Genomic DNA, 20441 nt, shown 5'->3' on the forward strand with positions numbered 1-20441 from the left:
AGAACATCTACACAGCAGGGCTTAACTTGAAATAAGCTACGTAAATTGTGCAACAGAATTGCATAGCTTATTTCCAAATAGGGAGTGTCTACACAGTACTTATTTCAAAATAGAGCACTCTTCCTCTGACTTCCCTTACTTCTCGTACACTGAGGCTACGTCTACACTGGCCCCTTTTCCGGAAGGGGCATGTTAATTTCACCTATCGTAGTAGGGAAATCCGCGGGGGATTTAAATATCCCCCGCGGCATTTAAATAAAAATGTCCGCCGCTTTTTTCCGGCTTTTTTAAAAGCCGGAAAAGAGCGTCTACACTGGCCCCGATCCTCCGGAAAAAGCGCCCTTTTCCGGAGGCTCTTATTCCTACTTCAAAGTAGGAATAAGAGCCTCCGGAAAAGGGCGCTTTTTCCGGAGGATCGGGGCCAGTGTAGACGCTCTTTTCCGGCTTTTAAAAAAGCCGGAAAAAAGCGGCGGACATTTTTATTTAAATGCCGCGGGGGATATTTAAATCCCCCGCGGATTTCCCTACTACGATAGGTGAAATTAACATGCCCCTTCCGGAAAAGGGGCCAGTGTAGACGAGCCCTGAGGGTTATAGGAGTCAGAGTAAGAAGTCTTCCAGCTTGACAGCAATTTGACACTACATCTAGACTGCATTGCTTTTTTGGGATACTGGAAATATCCCAAAAAAGCAATGTCACATCCAAGGAACATGTCCGCTTTTTTGAAAAAAATGCGAAAACATAGACACGCTCTTTCACCAACCCTGTAAACCTTGTTCTACAAGGAATAAGGGATGGCTTGAAAGAGCATTTTCTTTCACAATTTGGTGCCATGTAGACATGCCAAATTTTGAAAGAGCCTTTTTCAAAAGTAAATTGAAAAAAGATATACAATTTGCATAATGCAAATTGCGTATCTTTTTCTGATTTAACAGTACAGTCTACACGTAGCCTTAGTTATTTCAGAATACGGCTAGTTATTTTGAAATAGTTTTGCAGTGTAGATGTACCCATAGGCTATGTCTACCCTGACAGCTTCTTGTGCAAGAACAGCCGCTCTTGCGCAAAAACTTGCCTGCTGTCTACGCTGCACGAGCGTTCTTGCACAAGTAAATTTACAGTATAGCATTGTAAAACAAGGCTTCTTCGGGAAGAGTTATTCCTTTCCCCATGAGATGGATGCTCTTGCGCAAAAGCACATCTCTTGCGCAAAAGCACGTCAGTGTGGACACGCTCTCGTGGAAGATTTTTTGCAAAAGAATTCTTCTGCAAAAGAGTTCTTGCGCAAGAAGCTGCCAGTGTAGACGTAGCCATAGAGTTTAAGATCAGGAACATACAGAGACAGAGAGCAAAATGTTCAGAATATGTAACTGATGAAGAATGATGTACCCATTCCTACTGAAATAATTTGTAATGATCTGATCAGTATTGGACATACTGTGGATTATGTGTTGTCCAGTAATAAGCTGTCAATAGGTAGATTGATTATAGTTACTTGGTAATCCAGCATGAGACATTGATCATTTTCCCAGAGAGTGTTTGCAGTGAAACTATCCATTTTCTAGCACTTGGAAAAGACATTTTGTGCAAAAACAGGGTGAAAAGACATTCAATGCCAAAGACTCCAATGTTTTATATGGCTATAATAAATTATAATTCTTCAAGAATCGCACCCTGGCAGACATCTGATGTGAATTTTATTGGTGAGATGTCATCCAACTAATAATCAATTATATTTGTGAATGCAAATTTAGTGCTTCTTTGGAGAAGTGATAAAAAGCCCATGAATGCTAATTAGAGAAAAATGCAAATCTGGTCTGTTTGGGATCAGCTCTGGTTTACACTGCTGATTTTTGACAGTTTTCATTGTTTGTAGACCAGAGAAATTGTTTGCTTAGAGTGACCATTTCCAATCCATGAGACTTAATCTTTGCATCTTCCAGTATCCATATTACCTCTTTGCATAAAAGCAATACAAATTAAACATGAATTTCTTATTCTATAATAAACCTATAAAACTAGGGGCTCTGAACAAAAAGCAAAGTTATCTGATTTCATATACAGAGAATTAGTTTGAAAATCACTCTTGTGATAGAGGCTGCATAAAGCTCTCAACTCTGTTTAAGCCCCACTGAAGCCTTTAAATCACTAAGCTATGAGAATTAATGAGTAGTTGGAATCACATGTGGGATGTGCATACCTGCATGAATTTCACCTCTTTTGAGTTTGTAAACTGTAAGACATAAAGCTATAACCTCAAAAATAATGAATATATTGGTAGGCTAATTTTCTTGGCAAAAGCCAAGATGAAAAAGATTCAAGATCATTCATATTTTCCCAAAATTTATTTTCAGTTTTTTACATCTGATTTTTATGTCTGTCATTGTTCATACTGGGTTGAAGAACAAAAAAAGGTACAGTTAACCATAAAGGGGCAAATGCATCTCTGATATAATTTAATTAACTACCATGGTGTTTATTCTGCCTTTGTCATATTCTTTCTATCTACACTCAAATGAAGGGAGAATTTAATGAAGAATAATAACACAGCATTGGTTTAGTTGGCTATTTTAACTAGGCTATTACATTTTACAGTTAGTCTTAGACTCCAGCTTCTTTCTTTACACTGTTACATGTTTTCCTCTGCACTGGTTAAATGATAGGAGCCCATGGAAAATTCTGAGGAGTCTAGCATGTGAAATTAACTATCAGAAATTAAAAACAGCAAAAAAACCAAAAACACCTCTTTTTTTTTGGTGGTTAATATGGTTGGTTGATACATTTCAAAATACATCAAGTAGAGATGATATTCTTTTCGGGAAAACAATTTGAGTAAAAAACTTTGAATTTCATAAGCTGAACAATAAGAGTTGAAAAGTATAATTTTGTGTGACAAAATAATAGGAACCTAGCACACCAAAGATTTTGCCACAGCAAAACTGTGAATCATTGTCTTTTGCTATTCAAATAGAAAAAGATACATATGTTCAAAAGTATTTTTTGAATGCTGGTTAATCTGGAGTGGAGGAGAACAGGCTTTCAATTCCATAATAGTTTCAGGTAAACTCTAGGCATACTTTTTAGTACTTGGTATTATATTTGTAATTTTGTGGAGAAAAGCATAGTAAGAACCAATGACTGGAAAAAAAATAGTCAAATTCAATATAGAAATTAGAAACAATCTGCTAACAATGAATGTAATTAATCACTTGAACAAATGGCTAATAGAAGTTTTGGACTCTCCATCTTTGATATGTTCAGCTCATGATTGGACAACTTTGGTTTACAATAATAAAATTCAGGGTGAAATGAATGCAAGGAATCTATGCACTTTTGTCTTACTAAACAAAGTTATATGATGGGTGCTAAATGCATTTTTTAAATTTGTTTCCTTAAGATTAAAATAAGATACTCTCTTATTTTCATCTATCTTGCATTTCGTACCTTTATTTGGTCCAAAAAGACATTATTATTTGCAGACGTTCTGCAGCATGTGAGTTTTTCGTGGGTTTAGACTGAAAATGTAGAAATAAAGAACTTCAAACTATGCTGGTCTGAAGGGAATAAACATCTTCAACCCATAGCCCAAACACAAAAAGTGGTTTCTATAGACTATGAGAACTATTATCAGTTGGCTACATAATAGTAGCCTAAGAGAAGACACAAAAAATGAGCATTGCAATTTATAAGGAACATTGCTATTTACTTATCTCCTATATCATATTCCACTTAACTACAAGTCTTAGTAGACAGAGGAAAAGTATCTCCTCCCCCTTCCAAGAATATTCTTACTATGAAAGGATGTGTCTAGACTACAGGGTTTTGTCAACAAAAGTGGACTTTTGTCGACAAAACTAAACCTGCGTCTACACTACCGCTGAGTTCTGTCGACATAACGTCGACAGAACTCAGCAGTTTTGTCGACGCTGGTAAACCTCATTTTACGAGGAATAATGCCTTTTGTCGACAGAGTTCTGTCAACAGAAGGCATTATTGCATCTAAACTGTCCTTTGCATCTACACTGCCATGTTGACAAAACAGCTTGCTTTGTCGACAGAACTGAATGTAGTTTAGATGCTCTTTGTCAACAGAAGCTTTGTCGACAGTATCTGTCGACAAAACTTCTGTCGACAAAAGCCTGTAGTCTAGACATACCCAAAGTGAATAATTCTGCATCATAAAATTTAGAGCATTAGAGAGAAGGCTCTTCGTGCTTTTTAGGTACAGCTTTGCATTAGAGAGAACTGCATTCCTCTAGGATGATCTCAGGGAGGGACTGTGCTTCTTTGTGAGTGCTCTAGTATGCAGGCTGCACTACACTTTGCAGCTGAACAGCATTCTCCCCTTGGCATGGTGGGCTGTCTCCTTGGGCCAGTGCAAAGGATATGACATGCCTTTCTCCTGCCCCTTTATTTCCATCAAGATGAATTATGTCCTAAGGTTTCAGTGAGGGAGTAGTTCAATCTCCCTTCCCACTCCCACCACCCCTGTAATTAAGAGATGGTGGCACAAGCAAACCCATGGGGAGATGTAAGGTCTCATTTTACCACCAGACACACATGAACATCCATGTGCAAGAGCTAGTCACTTTGGAAAGATAGAAAGAGAAACACACACGTAGAAGCAGTATAAATTATCTACTAAAGTATTGTTAGTTGATTCTTTTGTAACTGCCAGCTGTTGAGTCCAACACTAGAAAAAATTAAAAATAAGAATTTTCCATGTGGCTGAACTCCCTTCCTTTTGAGGAGTTATTAGAACACAAACATTTGTACAATACAAAAACTCACATACATCAGTTAAGGGGAAAAAGGTCCAAGCTCTCCAGTACCAAAGAAATCTTTATAGAATAGCCTCACCGTACTTTAGTTATCATCAGCAGTGCAACAGCCATACTGTATTTTTCCCAGGGATGTATTTTTTTTCATTACTTTCAAAGGACAGATTGGAGAGATTAGATAGATGTTACAATAAAGAGCTTGCCATTCTTAAACTGCTTATAACTCCCATTTACTTTCAAAGGACACTGTTCAGACATACTTCATAATTGTGGAAAATATATGTTATATTGCTGTGTTGTGCTATACAATCAGCAATAAACTCTTGGGGAATTTGAAAGTGAAGTCTATTTTGCCACAGAAATGTTTTTGTCTCATGAGTGATATTATGTGGATGAACCTAAACTTTGGGTTATTGGCATGCATCATTATTATTTTAGATAAAGAGCTTTGAAACAAACTTTTAAAAAACTTTTGGAGTCCCCATATCTTCATCTTTCAGTGAAAGATAAAACTAGAATAATTATATAATGCCTTAGGCCACATTCCGCTTTGCATTAAGGTGGGAGTTACAGGGATATAAATGTGGGGCCAACCCAGGCATACTTTGTGTGGGATTAACTTAGGTGTGTTTATTTCTATTTTGCTTTAGCTTATTTGTGTACAGTGGCTAATGTAAGAGAACCTGCCTTCAGTCTCAGAATGGTAAATGTTGACAATTATTGTCCGGTCTTACATGGTGCGGAATGCTTCTTGATATGAGCACCATCCATATCTTCTATAAAAGCCAAAAATTTATGAAGAAAAAACACGATACAATCTGCACAATGGCAAAGCCAGATAATTTGTATTCTGTGGCCCAAGACCATGCACAGTTTTTGCCTACGAGAATGTAGTGCTCTCATTTGATTGTTACCTTTGTAATTTGTCTATTTTTGGACTAACTGTCAATAATACAATTGCATACAATTTAGCTGTAGCCGTGTTGGTCCCAGAATATTAGTGGATAAGGTAATAGCTTTTTTTTAGTGAACCAACTTCTGTCCAGGAAGTTGGTATTAGTGTGGGAGTGTTCTAGAGAGAGTTTAATGGAAAGATGGAGTTTGAAGTTGTGGCAGAAATCCATGAGGGAGTTTAAATCATCTGTCCAGAGGATGAAAATACAATCGATGTATCTCAGGTATAGCGTTGGTTTCATGATACATTTGTAGAGCAGTTGTAATAAAGAAGGTAGGTTTCTTCCGAAATGGGATATGGTAGGGATTGACAGCACAGCACAATGTTATTCAAGTCAAAATCATTTGTTTACATAAATATTTATTAACTGTAGCAATTGTCTGGAGTCTACCAGGGTACATCTACACAGCAACATTATTTTGAAATAACTTAGTCTGGGTCTACACAGCAGGAAGTTATTTCGAAATAATGTCAAAATATTGTCAAGCTGAAGGACTTCTTACTCTAACTCCTGTAATCCTCATTGTACAAGGAGTAAGGGAAGTCGGAGGAAGAGTGCTCTATTTCAAAATAGACACTCCCTATTTCAAAATAAGCTATTTCTAAATAAACTGTGCAATTGACGAAGCTTGATTTGCATAGCATATTTTGAGTTGAGCCCTGCTGCATAGAGGCACCCACAGTGATTGGCCCTTTAGCTTACATTTGTTTCTTTAAAAATATGTAAAATCTTTCTTAGAAAACAATTGTTAGGCAGACTTTTTGGCGGTCTGTATTCACAACACATGGAATGATTTACTATACAGTAGTCGCATCTGAAAACAATCCTATCTATGCTTTTCACTCAAAGAAATATAAAAACATCACTCATGTGAAATCCAGTGGACAAAGTCTGGAGGTCTTTACTGAGATAAACTTCTGTGAACTAGAAAAAACATGATGAAAAACTGAGCCATAATGTGGCTCAATTTGTTTTTGAAAGGAATTCAAAATCAATGCAGCATCTTTCACACTCATCCTCAGTTTGATGCTGCACTGAGTTTAGCTGAATAGAAATAAAGATGTATTGTAATACAGTAAGAAAATATTATCCCTAACTGAAAATCTTTAAATTCTCCTTTCCCTCTGGATCTAAAACATTAATTTTCTGCTCTGGAATAAATCAGGAGTAATTCCATTAGCATGACACTGGCGTTAAACTAATATAAGAAAAAAAGTCAATTGCTGGAACAATTGCAGCATGCAGACCACAGCTGGCACATATGTTTCCTGCTTTGCTCCTTGAATTGTACTTATTCCATTAGCTTTTGTCTAGAGAATTTCAGATGCATGTTGATGTTGAATGCCTTTCCAAATCTACTGTCAAGAGAAATAAATACTTTTAGAATGATTGATTAACTCAGGAGAGGAAAAACTACAAATAATAAGTAAGACAGCAACATACAATTTTTTTTCTGAAAATAACCTAAAATCTGTGACTTACTCTCCTGGGGAGATCTGAGGGATCATAAGATTTAGTGAACTAGAAATAGAGTGCTTTTCTGCTTTGAGTAATGTTAGGACTTCCATGGGGTTAGGGGTAATGCAACAAGCAAGCACACAGGAATTTATATTTATTCCTCAGCAAGACCATTTAATATCCTATCTTCTCAGAGCTGAAACACTTTAACAGAAGCTTCTTATCCAAAAGCTTGTCACAGGGTTTCTGAAAGTTATGATATTTGAAACAGCGATAAAGACTGAGGAGGTTAATGTGAGATGAGGGTCCAGAAGAGATCTCGGTTACCAGAAGATTAGAGATTGCAGACAACCTGCCGTGAATTACAATTTACAGAAGAGATTTCTGATTCAGTTCACTTCAGTGAAGCACTGAGAGCAATGTAATGCTCTGAGGGACTTTTATCTTGTAAACCACTGTCTAGCATACTAGTGAGCAACTTTTAGTTTGTGTATAAAACCTTTTCAAGTGTACCACCTGGCAAAATACTCTGTAAAAATCTCTTCCCGTTGCTATTAATTAATAATGAGTGCATGATACTAAATACTGAGGGCCAGATCCCTGGCCTTGTTATAAATAATTATAGTTCCTTTGCCTTCAGTGGAACTACTGGCTGTGTGTGTGTTTATATATATATATAACTCATAAATATATCTATATATCTCTTTCTCTCTATATATATATACACAGAGCTCGCCAAACTGCGGTGAGCCCTGCTCGCCAGCCGCGCGGTTCGGCATGCTGTGCATGCGCAGACGGCGCTGCACATGCACTGATCGCGCTGCACATGCAATGGGTGAGTAGATTACATTAATTGTTGAGCCCTGTGTGTGTGTGTGTGTGTGTGTGTATATATATATATATATATGTGTGTGTATATATATATATATGTGTGTGTGTATATATACACATACACACACACACACACACACTATTCTGACCTGTGTATGGAAGTCTACGGTTTTGGCACTTTAGTCTTCTGCTTTCTCCCATGGTCCAACTTGGGCCCCCAACGTTCCAGCACTAAATATGTTTTGCTTTTGCATTTTTTCTTGAGAAGTCAGGGAAGTTGGGCATTAAGCAACCTATGTCCTCTTCTCAGCATGCTGTCGGGGAGGGAAGGAACCCAAACATTTATATAGGTTCTAAGGACGTTGTCAGAAAACTGTGCTGGGTGGTCAGGCCAGAGGAAAAACAACAACAACAAAGGAAGCAAATACTATACTGTGCCTGTAGTATACATTAAAATGTGCACACATGGCTGCCTGTCCCCAGTCTACCCCACGTCCACTTCCACCCACCATATACGGGACAGCCACTTACATCGAAGGCTATGTCTACACTACAGAGTTTTTGCACAAAAACTTGTGGGTAGTCCACACTACAAGCGCATTCTTGTGCAAGAAAAAGTACAGTTAATCGTAAGAACTTAGGGCTTGTTGTGCAAAAGTTATTCCTCTTTCTATGAGGAATAAGTCTTTTTGCACAAAAAGGCATGTGTGGACGGGCAACAGGGGTTTCTTGTGCAAGAAATCCCTATGGCTAAAATGGCCATCAGAGCTTTCTTCCTCAAGAGAGCATCCACATTACCATGGATGCTCTTGCACAAAAGCACATGGCAGTGTGGACTTGTTCTTGCGCATGAACTTTTTGCACAAGAACACTTGCGCAAAAAGTTCTTGTGAAAGAAGCCTCCAGTGTAGACGTAGCCAAAGAGTGAAGATGCTGGAGCTGACAGCACAAGACAGCTAATAAAGCTGAAGCAGCACTGGGGTCTGTGCTGCTTTCACCTCTTGCCTGGCTGTCTGATCCAGAGAGGGAAAGAAGCTGCTTGCAAGGAAGCTATGGGGACTAAGGAGGACAGTCAGCTGCTGCTGGAACCTGGCTTGGAGTGTCAGCTGCTGGAACTAGAATCCAAACTGCACTGCCCCCTACCCACCCTTTCTGCCTCTGATACAGGCAGCAAGGGTAGGGGGAATGTCTGTAGCCAGTAGGGTTAGGCTTATTGTTGAATTGTGTAGTTGACTACATGATGATATCCCTACTTTAAACATCACCCATGAAGAAACAACATACATCTTTGGGAAATTGCTATAAAATTTCTGTGTCCAAACTATCTGATGCTATTTTTCTGTAAAACTCTAAATAAAAAATCTTGGAAGCGTAAGTTGTTTCCCAGTTACATATAGAGACAAGCAAATTCACCATAAGATTTCAAATGCTTGCTTCAAGGCTATCAATGGTGATCTTACCGCCATTTTTGTGGAAGAGCCTGTTCCGCAAAAATGGCAGCTCATTAGGTATGCAAATGAGGCTCAGCGATATTCCATGCTTAGCCTCATTTGCATACTTCTGGCGCAACAACCCGCCATTGTAGACATAGCCCAAGTGCAGGCAATTTAACTTATCCATCCAAAGTTGAAAACTGGGCTCCATATATCTGTTTGTTGTGACAGACCGCTGGCTAAGCCAGAGCTCTGCCACTATAGCCTGACTGAAAAGGGTGATGGCAAACAGCTGAGTAAGCCCAGGCTAATGGAAGCAGCTGTGGGCCTCATTAGCCAGAGGGCTATATAAGGCAGCCAAAGGGGACAGGAAAGGAAAGGGGCCTGAGCCAGGATCTTGCCATGATGGACAGGAACTGACACTTTAAATCTCCAGTGTAACCTGAGCATGTTGATTGCTTGTGCCATCCCAGTTAATGTTAATAACACTAGTGAGACATCAGCTGGAGAACTGTCAGCTTCAGGGCACCACACTTTAGGAAAGATGAGGATGAAGTGGAAAGTCTTGAGAACAGCAACAAATCCTATAAACTTTTAGAAAAGCTGACGAAGGAAGAAAGGTTTAAAAAAAAACTGGACATGTTTATTCTTGATAAAAGATGACTGGAGGGGAAACCTGTTAACAGACATTGTCATGGTGCTAACTGTTTGGTTTTTTTTTAAAAAAAAAAGGACAGGGATCAATTTTTCTGTGTCGATAGGACTAGTAATCAGCTTAATCTGCCCTTTGGGAGATTAAGGCTAAATGTTAGAGAAAGCTTTCTAACCCTAAGGATTATTAAGCAGGCTTTGAAGGTAGGTTATAGAATCCCCATCGCAGGTTAGACAAACACCTGTCGGGGATGAGCTAGGTATATACTTGTTCTTGCCTCAGAGCTAGAGGGCTGGGCTGCAGGTCTTCTTAAGAACCTTTCCAGGCCTATATTTCTACATTGTGCAGCATAATTTCTGTGGACTATGGTAAAAGACACCTTGTACTTTAGTGTATTGGTTTGATTAATATTCAGTTTTTTCTCTTTAAGCTTAGAGGTAAACTGAAATTAGTTACCTAATTAATTATTTACAGGGTTGGTGTGGAGATTAAACTATAGCTTGTAGACTGTTTTGAGGTAAAACATGGTGCGCCAAAGATTATTCCTTAATAAATCTTTACACAAATCTTAAAACCTATTTAAAAGCCCCAATTCATTAACAAACTACAGGCTAAATCCTGCCATTACAAGCAAATACCAGAAAGCTTGGGAGAGATCCTCAGTTTGTGTAAAGGAGCACTACTCCATTTGCCTATTTGCAGCAGTTGAACGGCTGGCCCCATCTCTGTGTGTCTGTGGTAGTGGAGGATAGCTGGCTGTATGGCATGGGCGGACTGGCGTGGTGGGGTACTGGGAATTTCCCAGTGGGCCGTCTTGTCCGCACACTATTGCCCCTCACTCCAAGCAACTCCATGTCCGTGCTGTATATGGCACGCAGAGCCCGACCCACTGCCTGCGCTGCGTGCCGGACATGACGCAGGGGGCGGGGCGTTAGGGGCATGCAGGGGTGACGTCATGGGGAGGGCCATTCTCAACCCATTTTCTGGGCCTATTTTGATTGCCAGAATGCTAGCAGTTTGGCTAACTGAGCTGTCTTTGCCTGGATGCCTACCCTGCTTTGGCAGGTGAGCATTGCTGCGAGGGTACTCATGTAATATCTCTGGTTATCCCCTGCATTATCTCTGGTTGCATTATCTCTGGTTATCCCCTGCTCCTCTACCTGTATGCCATTTTACAATTTCTTGTATACTTTTTCTCTCTTGTGCTCATGCATCAGAGCAGTATTTTGCCTGTTGGACTCATCCTCTCTGCAAGCAGGACTAAGATTGTTGTTCTGAATAGCAGAAAATCCAACAAGAAAGAAAATGGAGGGAGTTGAGTTTTGCACTACAAATACACTGAATGTATTGCTGTTCTATTTCGGTGGGAGAACAGCATTATTTCCAAACAGAAGAGTTTTCATGTCCTAATTATTGTTGAATAGTGATAGAAATGTAGCTGTGTTAGTCTGGGGTAGCTGAAGCAAAATGCAGGACAATGTAGCACTTTAAAGACTAACAATTATTGTTGTAATTCAAGTTAGAGATTTCTGTACTGAGTGGCTAAAACCATGGCTGAGCAAACAGACACAAACCATGCCTAATGACCTCCTCAGACCTCTGTGCTGTTTGACCAAGAAGCACTGTACAGAGTAGTCAACCCAATGGGGAGACAGCAGAGAAAGAAATAGATTAAGCCACCTATACACTTGTGGTGGGAACCTAAGTTGCCTTGGGGACCAACACAGCTAGAAGTCTTGGGATTGATCCAATCTATGGCAGCCTGCTCCACAGGTACAGCTACTAGTGAGTTGCTCCATAGCCCAGAATAAACAGATTGCACAGAGCTCCTCACCACATCTTCTCCCTCTTCTGCGTGTATCTCTAGTCTGGAGAAAGTGTGACAGTCAGAGAAAATCTCTTTGAGTGGAGAAATTCTGATGCTTATGTCCTCCTCATAGCTCCAGATGGGATAAATGGATATATGGAGGGACAGATTCTTATATGTAGTCCTTCTCTCTCTTGCTCTCTCTCTCTCTATTTATTTATTTATATATGCTTAATATTTATAAAGCTGTTTAAAAATACTCTAAAGAAAAATATTTATTTAATGTCATACAAAAATATATTTTCTCTATTTCTGCTTAAGTGAATATCTAATATATTGAGTTGGACACAAACCAGCCAGCAGACTGACTGCTTTAAAATACTATAATCTATCTGAATATTTTTAATTAACTTTATGGGGTGTTTTTTGATAGGTGGAAGCATATTTTGCATTTCCTCTCTACCTTTTACTTTTCTAAGGCAACAGTCTGATTATTCCAAGATGAAATTACCTCAGTTGTAGTATTCAGTGTTGATGCCATGCTCTGTCCGCCTAGCAGAGGATCCTGATAAGAGTATTAAGCAATCAGTCTTCCCCACTCCCACTGCCCTCATCCATCATTCTCAGAACAATCAATGTGTAACTGCTGCAAATTGCTAGCTCCTGTTCACTCAAGACATACTATAAGACCATGACTCTTTTCACAAAGTGAAGGCCCATTGCACACACAATATGTTTAAAGAATTTTTTCCAGCTAAAAGTACATAATAATTAGACCACAGATATTTGAGGATGTTTGATGCATTTAGTATGAAATAAGCACGAATATCTAAAAATGAATCCTGCATCTATTGGCTGGTCTTATTTTCCTTTGATATAAATAATTGCCATAACTTTAGCTGATATAAATCAGTGTAGTTCCATTGATTTTACTAGAACTACACTGATTGTACATCAGCTGAGGAACTGCGCCAGTATTTTTCTATTTAACAAAAGAGGTTGTCTTACACTGTGTAGCCAGACAGGAACCCCTCCTTGTAACATCCATTTTTGCTTGCCTGAAGCATACAGGGCACACAGAGCAGAAGGCCCAGGTTGCTGTGACCGTGAATGGCTGTAAACAGAGATATGCCAATTGCTGACCAAGAGGCTGCCAAGGAGTGTCCTTGACTTAACCCATATTGATACGAACACACATCCGTCCGCGGGGGGAGGAATCTCTCACCCAGTAAAAAAATGTCTAGTACTCACAATTTAGTTATCTCTCTTGCAAGTGTAAATTAACTTGAAACTTGCTTGTAAGAACTGGCGCCACAAAACGGACCAGTACAATTCGGCATCTTAGATAAGAAAGAGGATACGGGCCCCCAGGGGTATATAGATGGGTCCAGCAGCACATTTTCTCTGAGTGTCAATCTACCATCTATCTGCTGGTCGGGTTAGGTGTTTGATCTCCCGAGGTTCCAGAGGGGACGCCCACCTCGTATTCGTCTTTCCTAGGAATTGAGAGACCGGCCCTGGCCTTACACGCTGGAGTCGAGAGGCACAGAAAGGGGTAAAAATTGTACCTGGATGTGGTCCTTTGCTTAAGTATATATATACATAGTGTTAGAGCTCTTTAAAGATTAAGCTGTCCCTTGGTACCATTATTTCCATTTTCTATCTTTACCTTTTTCCTGTAATCATTTTTAAGACCTATATATATATATTTGCTAGCATTTAAGAAATAGAGCAATAGCCATTGTAACCATATGCTTTTATAAGTCTTTAATAAACCTGTAACTGTTTAAGCTTTAACCTGACTCCTTCAATTGCTTAATAGAACCAAGCACAATTTAAAAGAACTTCAGCCAGTCATAAAGGGACAGACATAGGGAGAGCTTGGGCGTTTGGATCTGTGTCACTCCCAGGTGACAAGATCCGTTGGGGCACCTTTTCAGCCTTTCCTAGGCTGCCCACTGCGAAGGAACCCCTGTGTTCTAGCAGCTGAAATCTAAGGTGTAATAAGCTCTTCCTATATAATGGGGCATCTGTTGGCCTGCTGGCCACCCTCTGCGATGGGACCCCGGTCCTAGCAGTAAAGACACGGACGTTAAACCTTTTCTCGGAAACACACACACACACACACTGCCCTGACCGTCGGCTGACACACTGCAGCATGTTGCTCTCTATTAGTAGATCTGACACAAATGTTATTTTGAATCATAAAATTGACAAATTACCCAGATTATCACTGGAAATTTTGGCAGGTCAGTTCTGGAAACTCTAAATGAACTGGGGAAGTGATACCCCCAAAAAAACATATACTTGATACACAAAAAAGCCAACAAAGCAACCTTCTTTATGTGCAGCAGGTTACTTGATACTTTACTAATGAAAAAAATCAAACTTCCGAAAGTAATTTTGTATGTATTGCTCCCTGGCTATAACTGCTCTTTGACCTTGCTATACTTTGCTTCCTTGACATTGAATAGTTTAGGTTTTTTTATTTGAAAAAAGATTGCTTTTCTGGAGAAATTCTTTAATGGACTCATCAATGAGACTAGATAAACTTAGTGAAGGCATAGTGGCCCTGGACAATCATCCATCTCCTGATTATTATTAAATGCACTTTCAACAGGAAAGAGTCTAGAGTAGTAATTTTCTTTCTTCCTCCATTCTCTGTGTATACTCTCTCTCTCTCTCTCTCTCTCTCTCTCTCTCTCTCTCTCTCTTTCGCTACAGTTTTTTCCCAATATTTTGATTTGTATATCACCTCAGCTCACACACAGTGTTTTTCTTGATGTTTACTCAGAAACTCAGTTGATGGAATATTGGGGTCTTTCTGGGAGTAATGACGGGTGAACTCTATTCAGAAATTTCTTTTCATTTTAAATAGTTTTTATTGCTTCACAAAATAGAAATTTACCCCAAGATGGTCAAATGAATTTAAGTGCCTCAAGATGCAAGTAGATAGCACCTACACAAGTTAAGCAACTAACTTGCATTAATTTAAATGGGCATCAAGAACCTAACTTGCTTAGACCCTTTTGAAAATCCAGCTATGCACCTCTCTGCATCATTAGGCACCTACATGCCTTTGAATGTCTGGCCCAGAGGGCTAAAGACTACAAATCCTCATGAATCCGAGTAGTTACTTAGAAAGCATGATGATAGGATCAGATCCAAGAAGAGAAAAGATATTATGTTTGAATAAACACTCTAATTATCTTACCCATTACAAAGATAGCTTCCCCAATTATCACCTCTAATATCATTAGCTCACAGGCATTTACCTCCCCCCATACCCCTTCTGTTCTGAAATTTGATTTGTCCTTTTCATATGTGTTCATTTTTTTTAATTGTATCCTTTGGTATATATGGTTGTGACAATTTTCTTCCACCATTTGATCTGAGGAAGTGGGTCTGGCCCACGAAAGCTCATCACCTAATAAACCATCTTGTTAGTCTTTAAAGTGCTACATAGTCCTGTTTTTTGTTTCAGCTACACCAGACTAACACGGCTACATTTCTATCACTAGAAAAGCCAGAAAACTATTATCCTCTCCATTTCACAAATATGGTAATCAGGCCCAGAGAGATTAAATTATTTGCCCAGGGTCACACCAGATGTCTGGTGCAAAGCCACAAATTTAACCAGGATCTACTGAATTCCATTCTAGTTCCTTAAACACAATATCATCTCACACTGCACCTCTCTCTAATGCCCAATGTAACTTGGCCTCAAAATTTTCACCAGAAATCCACATTTTACTATTGGATACTCATTCCTAATGATAGTTTCTGAATTACAACGAATGTGTTATAATGCATCATCTCTGATTTGAAGACTCTCTTGTATTCATGTGGTAGATGAAGTCGTATTGCCTATTAGCAATCAGACTGCTTTTGATAAGATAATGTACAGAGATTGGTACAAATGCTGACTGTTCTTAAAGCTGTCTGATAAGTTACAGAAATTGTGAGTGTTTGTCTGGTACAGAATATTTCCTTGTAAAGGATCTGAATTACTATATTTTGTGTTTAAGGGAAACTGGCATGCCAACCATCTTCCACACTATTTCTTCTTAGAGAAGGAAAAATCAATGAGGACCTTGTTATTTATGAACTATGTCTGTGCCGTAAGCCATTTTTCTTACATTAAATTTCTACCTTAATGCTGCCTGAGCATTTAAGACATAGATCATCTGCAGTCTGATTACACTGAGTTTTCTGAAGCAATGGACTCTATATCATCAGGTACAATATCCCTTGTCCTCTTCCAGAGGATAGATATATACAAGATAAAGGTATTGGAAGAATATTTATTAGGACTGCATAGAATAGAATCTGATTGTTGGCAAATGGAGCTGGTTTTGCCACAGAGCCTCAAAGAATGCAGCTGTAACTTAAATAGCTCATATACAGTAGATGTGTCATCATTGAAGGCAGATAACAGTGGGCTCAACTCACATACCTGTCCTCTCACTGTAAGGCACAGGGAATGACATGGAGGCAGAGTGTTCAGGCTAGAATTCTCCCCATCATGCTGAAGAGATTCATAGATTCTAAGCCCAGAAAGGACCATTTTGATCATTTAGTCTGATCTCTTGTTCAGCAATTAATTCCTTTTGAACCAGTGCATATGGTTTAAAGATAAAGATGTGGTCTTCTTGGAGAAAAATGCAGTGGTTGCTTTCTCAGCAACATAAAAGTTTTAAATATAGCTGTTAAACCACATTAGCTCAATTCTGTGCTGGTGAAAATGGGCATAGCTCCATTGATTTCAATGACGCCATGGTGATTTATACCATCTAGGGGACTGGCCCTATATTGTTAACACAGAAACTAACATACCATAGACTATGTACTAAACCGCGTGTGTGTAAAACTGTCTAAAATGTATCTTAATAGCTCCTAAGCCATTATGGAGATTGAGAAAATAGAAATCAGAATTGTATGCTATGGGGATTTGTTTTTTATGTTTTCCTTTTGGCATATAGTAAACACTTCCACTGTGAAAATCAATAGGTCTTTCTGGCTTTCCCAAGTAAGGGCATATATTCAACATTATAATCACAACACTTTCTTCTGTCAATCATGGTGTAATTTTAACACAGAAAATACTTAGATTGGTTTGGTATTTGTTCAGTGGGGCATTTTATTCCCTTCCAGAGGACATGAAAATTATTAAAACTGGAAAACTCTCTAATTGAATAAAAGTGGCGAGGAGTCCTGTGGCACCTTATAGACTAACTGAAGTGTAGGAGCATAAGCTTTCATGGGCAAAGACCCACTTCGTCAGAAGCATGTAGTGGAAATTTCCAGAGGCAGGTATATAATATGCAGGCCAGGATCAGGCTGGAGATGCATATTTATACCTGCCTCTGGAAATTTCCACTACATGCATCTGATGAAGTGGGTCTTTGCTCACGAAAGCTTATGCTCCTACACTTCAGTTAGTCTGTAAGGTGCCATAGGACTCCTCGCTGCTTTTGCAGATTCAGACTAACACGGCTACCCCTCTGATACTCTCTAATTGAATGGAACTTCTAATCCTCATTTGAAAATATAAATTCTAGGATTTGATTTAAAAGTATGGCTGCTATTGCTATTTACACTGCATTCTGGTGAAAAGGAATGTATTAAAGAATTCCAATAGGCTTTGCAAGTGGTCTTCTGGCTCAATATTTGAAGGTTGCATTGTTGCTTCCCTTAAAGTATCCACTCTGTGTTTGCCTTCCCTATCTCACAAGCAAATATAAATTAGGAAAAGAGATGGTGTATTAAATGCCCTCCGCTGTACCTCCTTAAGTTGTGCTCTTATCCAGTTGGATCAGTAATAGAATGAAGATGGGGATTTTTTTTCAGTCAGGCCTGCCATGGTTTTCTAGGCCAGGACTGACCATGCCTGAGGTATCCAAGACAGACAACTTTGCATCTGTAGTGCTTGGGAGGATGCTGCACACATGCTGGATGGAGCCTCAGATGTCTGCCCAAGTGGCTGTGGGGAGCGGTATTGGTATTAAGTAGCTGGTGGTGTACTTCCTTCTGAGTCAAACAGAACTAAGGCTCCAGTCACTTTTTGTAAAAGCAGAGTGTCCAAGCAAATATTTTAGGTGGTTACTTACATCTTGTCTATGTGCCAGATTCAGTGGTGGGCAGAGATAAACACTATGATATGGCAGGTAAGGCAGGTAATTTATTTAGTATGTTTCTATTTTTGCATAAAGTCCAAGGCTAACCATTATGGCTGGTGTCATCTTCCTAAGATAACATGATGACTGATATGAACAAACATTAGCACAAACCATCTAAACTCTACCATGGGATCAGATCCTTAGGTTAAAACAAACTATGCTCAATGCCAGTTCAAAAGATCAGGGTAGGGGGTCAGAGTGTAAATTTGGTTAAAAGTATCTATGTTCTCCCCTATGTCTCAACTTTCTATACAGTGGGGAAATCTTTCCTGCCTTTGGATGGATTTTTAGCTCTTGATCAGAAGGCTTTTATCATAATCTCCCTAGGATTCACAAGAAATATATCCTAACTAGCAAGTAAGGCCCGTCATTGACCAGGCAAAGTCATTTTACGTAAGTTATACTTACAGGAAAGTTCAAGAAATTAAATATACGTAATAGAATTTTTTATTAATGTGCTTGTAAAAGGGAGGTAAAAGAACAGTTTTAAATTTGTAGGATTTCAACTTCAAACGTTAATCATTTTATTGAATAATTACCATACATAATAAATTTGAATCTGAAACTCGTAAAGCTGCCATTACTCTTTCCGTAAGTAATCTGAATTATTTTGTGGTTTGTAACAGTAAAAATTTTCATTGAATAAGTTGAATAGGTGAATCAATTTCAATTTTATTAGCAAATATTTTTATGAACTCGAATCATAATAATCATTACTTTTTTCCAATGAAAAACAAAAAATAATTATTTTAACTTTTCACCCAGCATATTCCAGTGTAAAAAGTAGTATGTTCAGCTATTTAAGTGGTAGGATTGTTTATGTAAAATTTAGTATTTATAGGTAATCCCAAAGTATGACTTCATTTTGCACAAACAAATCCACAAACAAACTCTTCAAAATATATAATAGATAACAATTCCCCCCCATTTTACGATGTGCTAACTAATCCCTTAAGAGAAACAAAGCACGTCCCTTCAAACCAACCACCAAAAAATGCTTGTGATGCTTGAATACCAGAGGGGAGAACATGGTGAATCAAAATTGGCTTTTTCCTTTTTTCCAAAATATTCACAAAAATTTCCCAGCTCTACTAGTCATAGTAGAAGTGCAGAAAGTATTATTGATTATTTCTGTTTTTACTTACTGGAAGTATGCAGATACAAATTGTACTTCTTCTAGGGGCTTCGGGAATTGTATTCTATTCATTGTTATTAAAAATATATGAACGCATAACTTATTCATGAGCATTATCCACCCATATATGCTGCGTTGCACCAACAGAGAAGATGTTTGTGTATTATTTGCCTGTGTTGTTTTAAACTTTAATAGAAGCCAGGACTATATTTAGAATCTGTAGTAAAATATATAATGTTTGAAACTTTGAGAACAGATATACAAACAATAAAAACTTGCACCACATGTGCACGTATTCCCCCCAGCCAGCGAAACATGCATAATGCAGGTCTGGAACCAAAAGGTCAGAACAGAGTCAGTGTGTTGCTTCAAAGACGCTCTGGTAAAAACAAACATATGAGGGTCTCATAATAAAATGAAACAATGCCTCTTGAAAACTGTAGCTCAGGGAGTTGATTTTTCCCCGTGGAGTAAGAGCATTTATTATAACAAGCATAGGACAGCAAAAAGAAGTGCACCATCTCAGCATCAGTGCCTAGAGTCACTGGGTGGGGAAGACTGGTGAGGTCTTTCCACATCTCTGACAAAACATTGTCTTTTCAAGTGCATGCTGGTAAAGTGGGCTGACAACCTCATTACACCCAGAGAAACAGCCTCTGGGACACTTGCTATCCAGGCACATCTTTGAACTTCTCATCACAGACATGGCTGCTTACTGCCATGGTGCCCTGAGGGCTGTAAGAAGGAGTTGCTTGCATTCTCTCCCCATCAGAGTGCACTGTACATAAGAGACAATATCACATGTCCACTATGTGCATTATTTGGTGTTAGTTTAATACATTTTAATGGCCTGAAGTCAGATTGTAACAGGTCATTAGTGACCCATATTGGCTACCACCAATCTGCCCTCTTCCCATGGGAGGAATACTTAAGATCTCAGTGGAGATTATAGGGAGAATAGCTCCTTTTTGCATCTTTCTTACATAGCAGTTTAGTTGTGGGCAGTGCTTTTTATTGTAAAAAAAAAAAAAAAAAAGTGCCAGTACTCCTGGGGAAAAGTTGTTGAGCTCTGACTGGAGGTGCCAGTACTGTTTCTGGAGGTGCCGGGGCCGGGCAGTACCATCACACAAAGAAGGCAAGGTTATGAAAACAAGGAACTACAATAAAAATTAAATAGGCCAGTCAGTGGCCTCTGAATCAGCAGTACT

This window comes from Pelodiscus sinensis, chromosome 5 (genome assembly GCF_049634645.1).
Source record: "Pelodiscus sinensis isolate JC-2024 chromosome 5, ASM4963464v1, whole genome shotgun sequence".
NCBI lineage: Eukaryota > Metazoa > Chordata > Testudines > Trionychidae > Pelodiscus > Pelodiscus sinensis.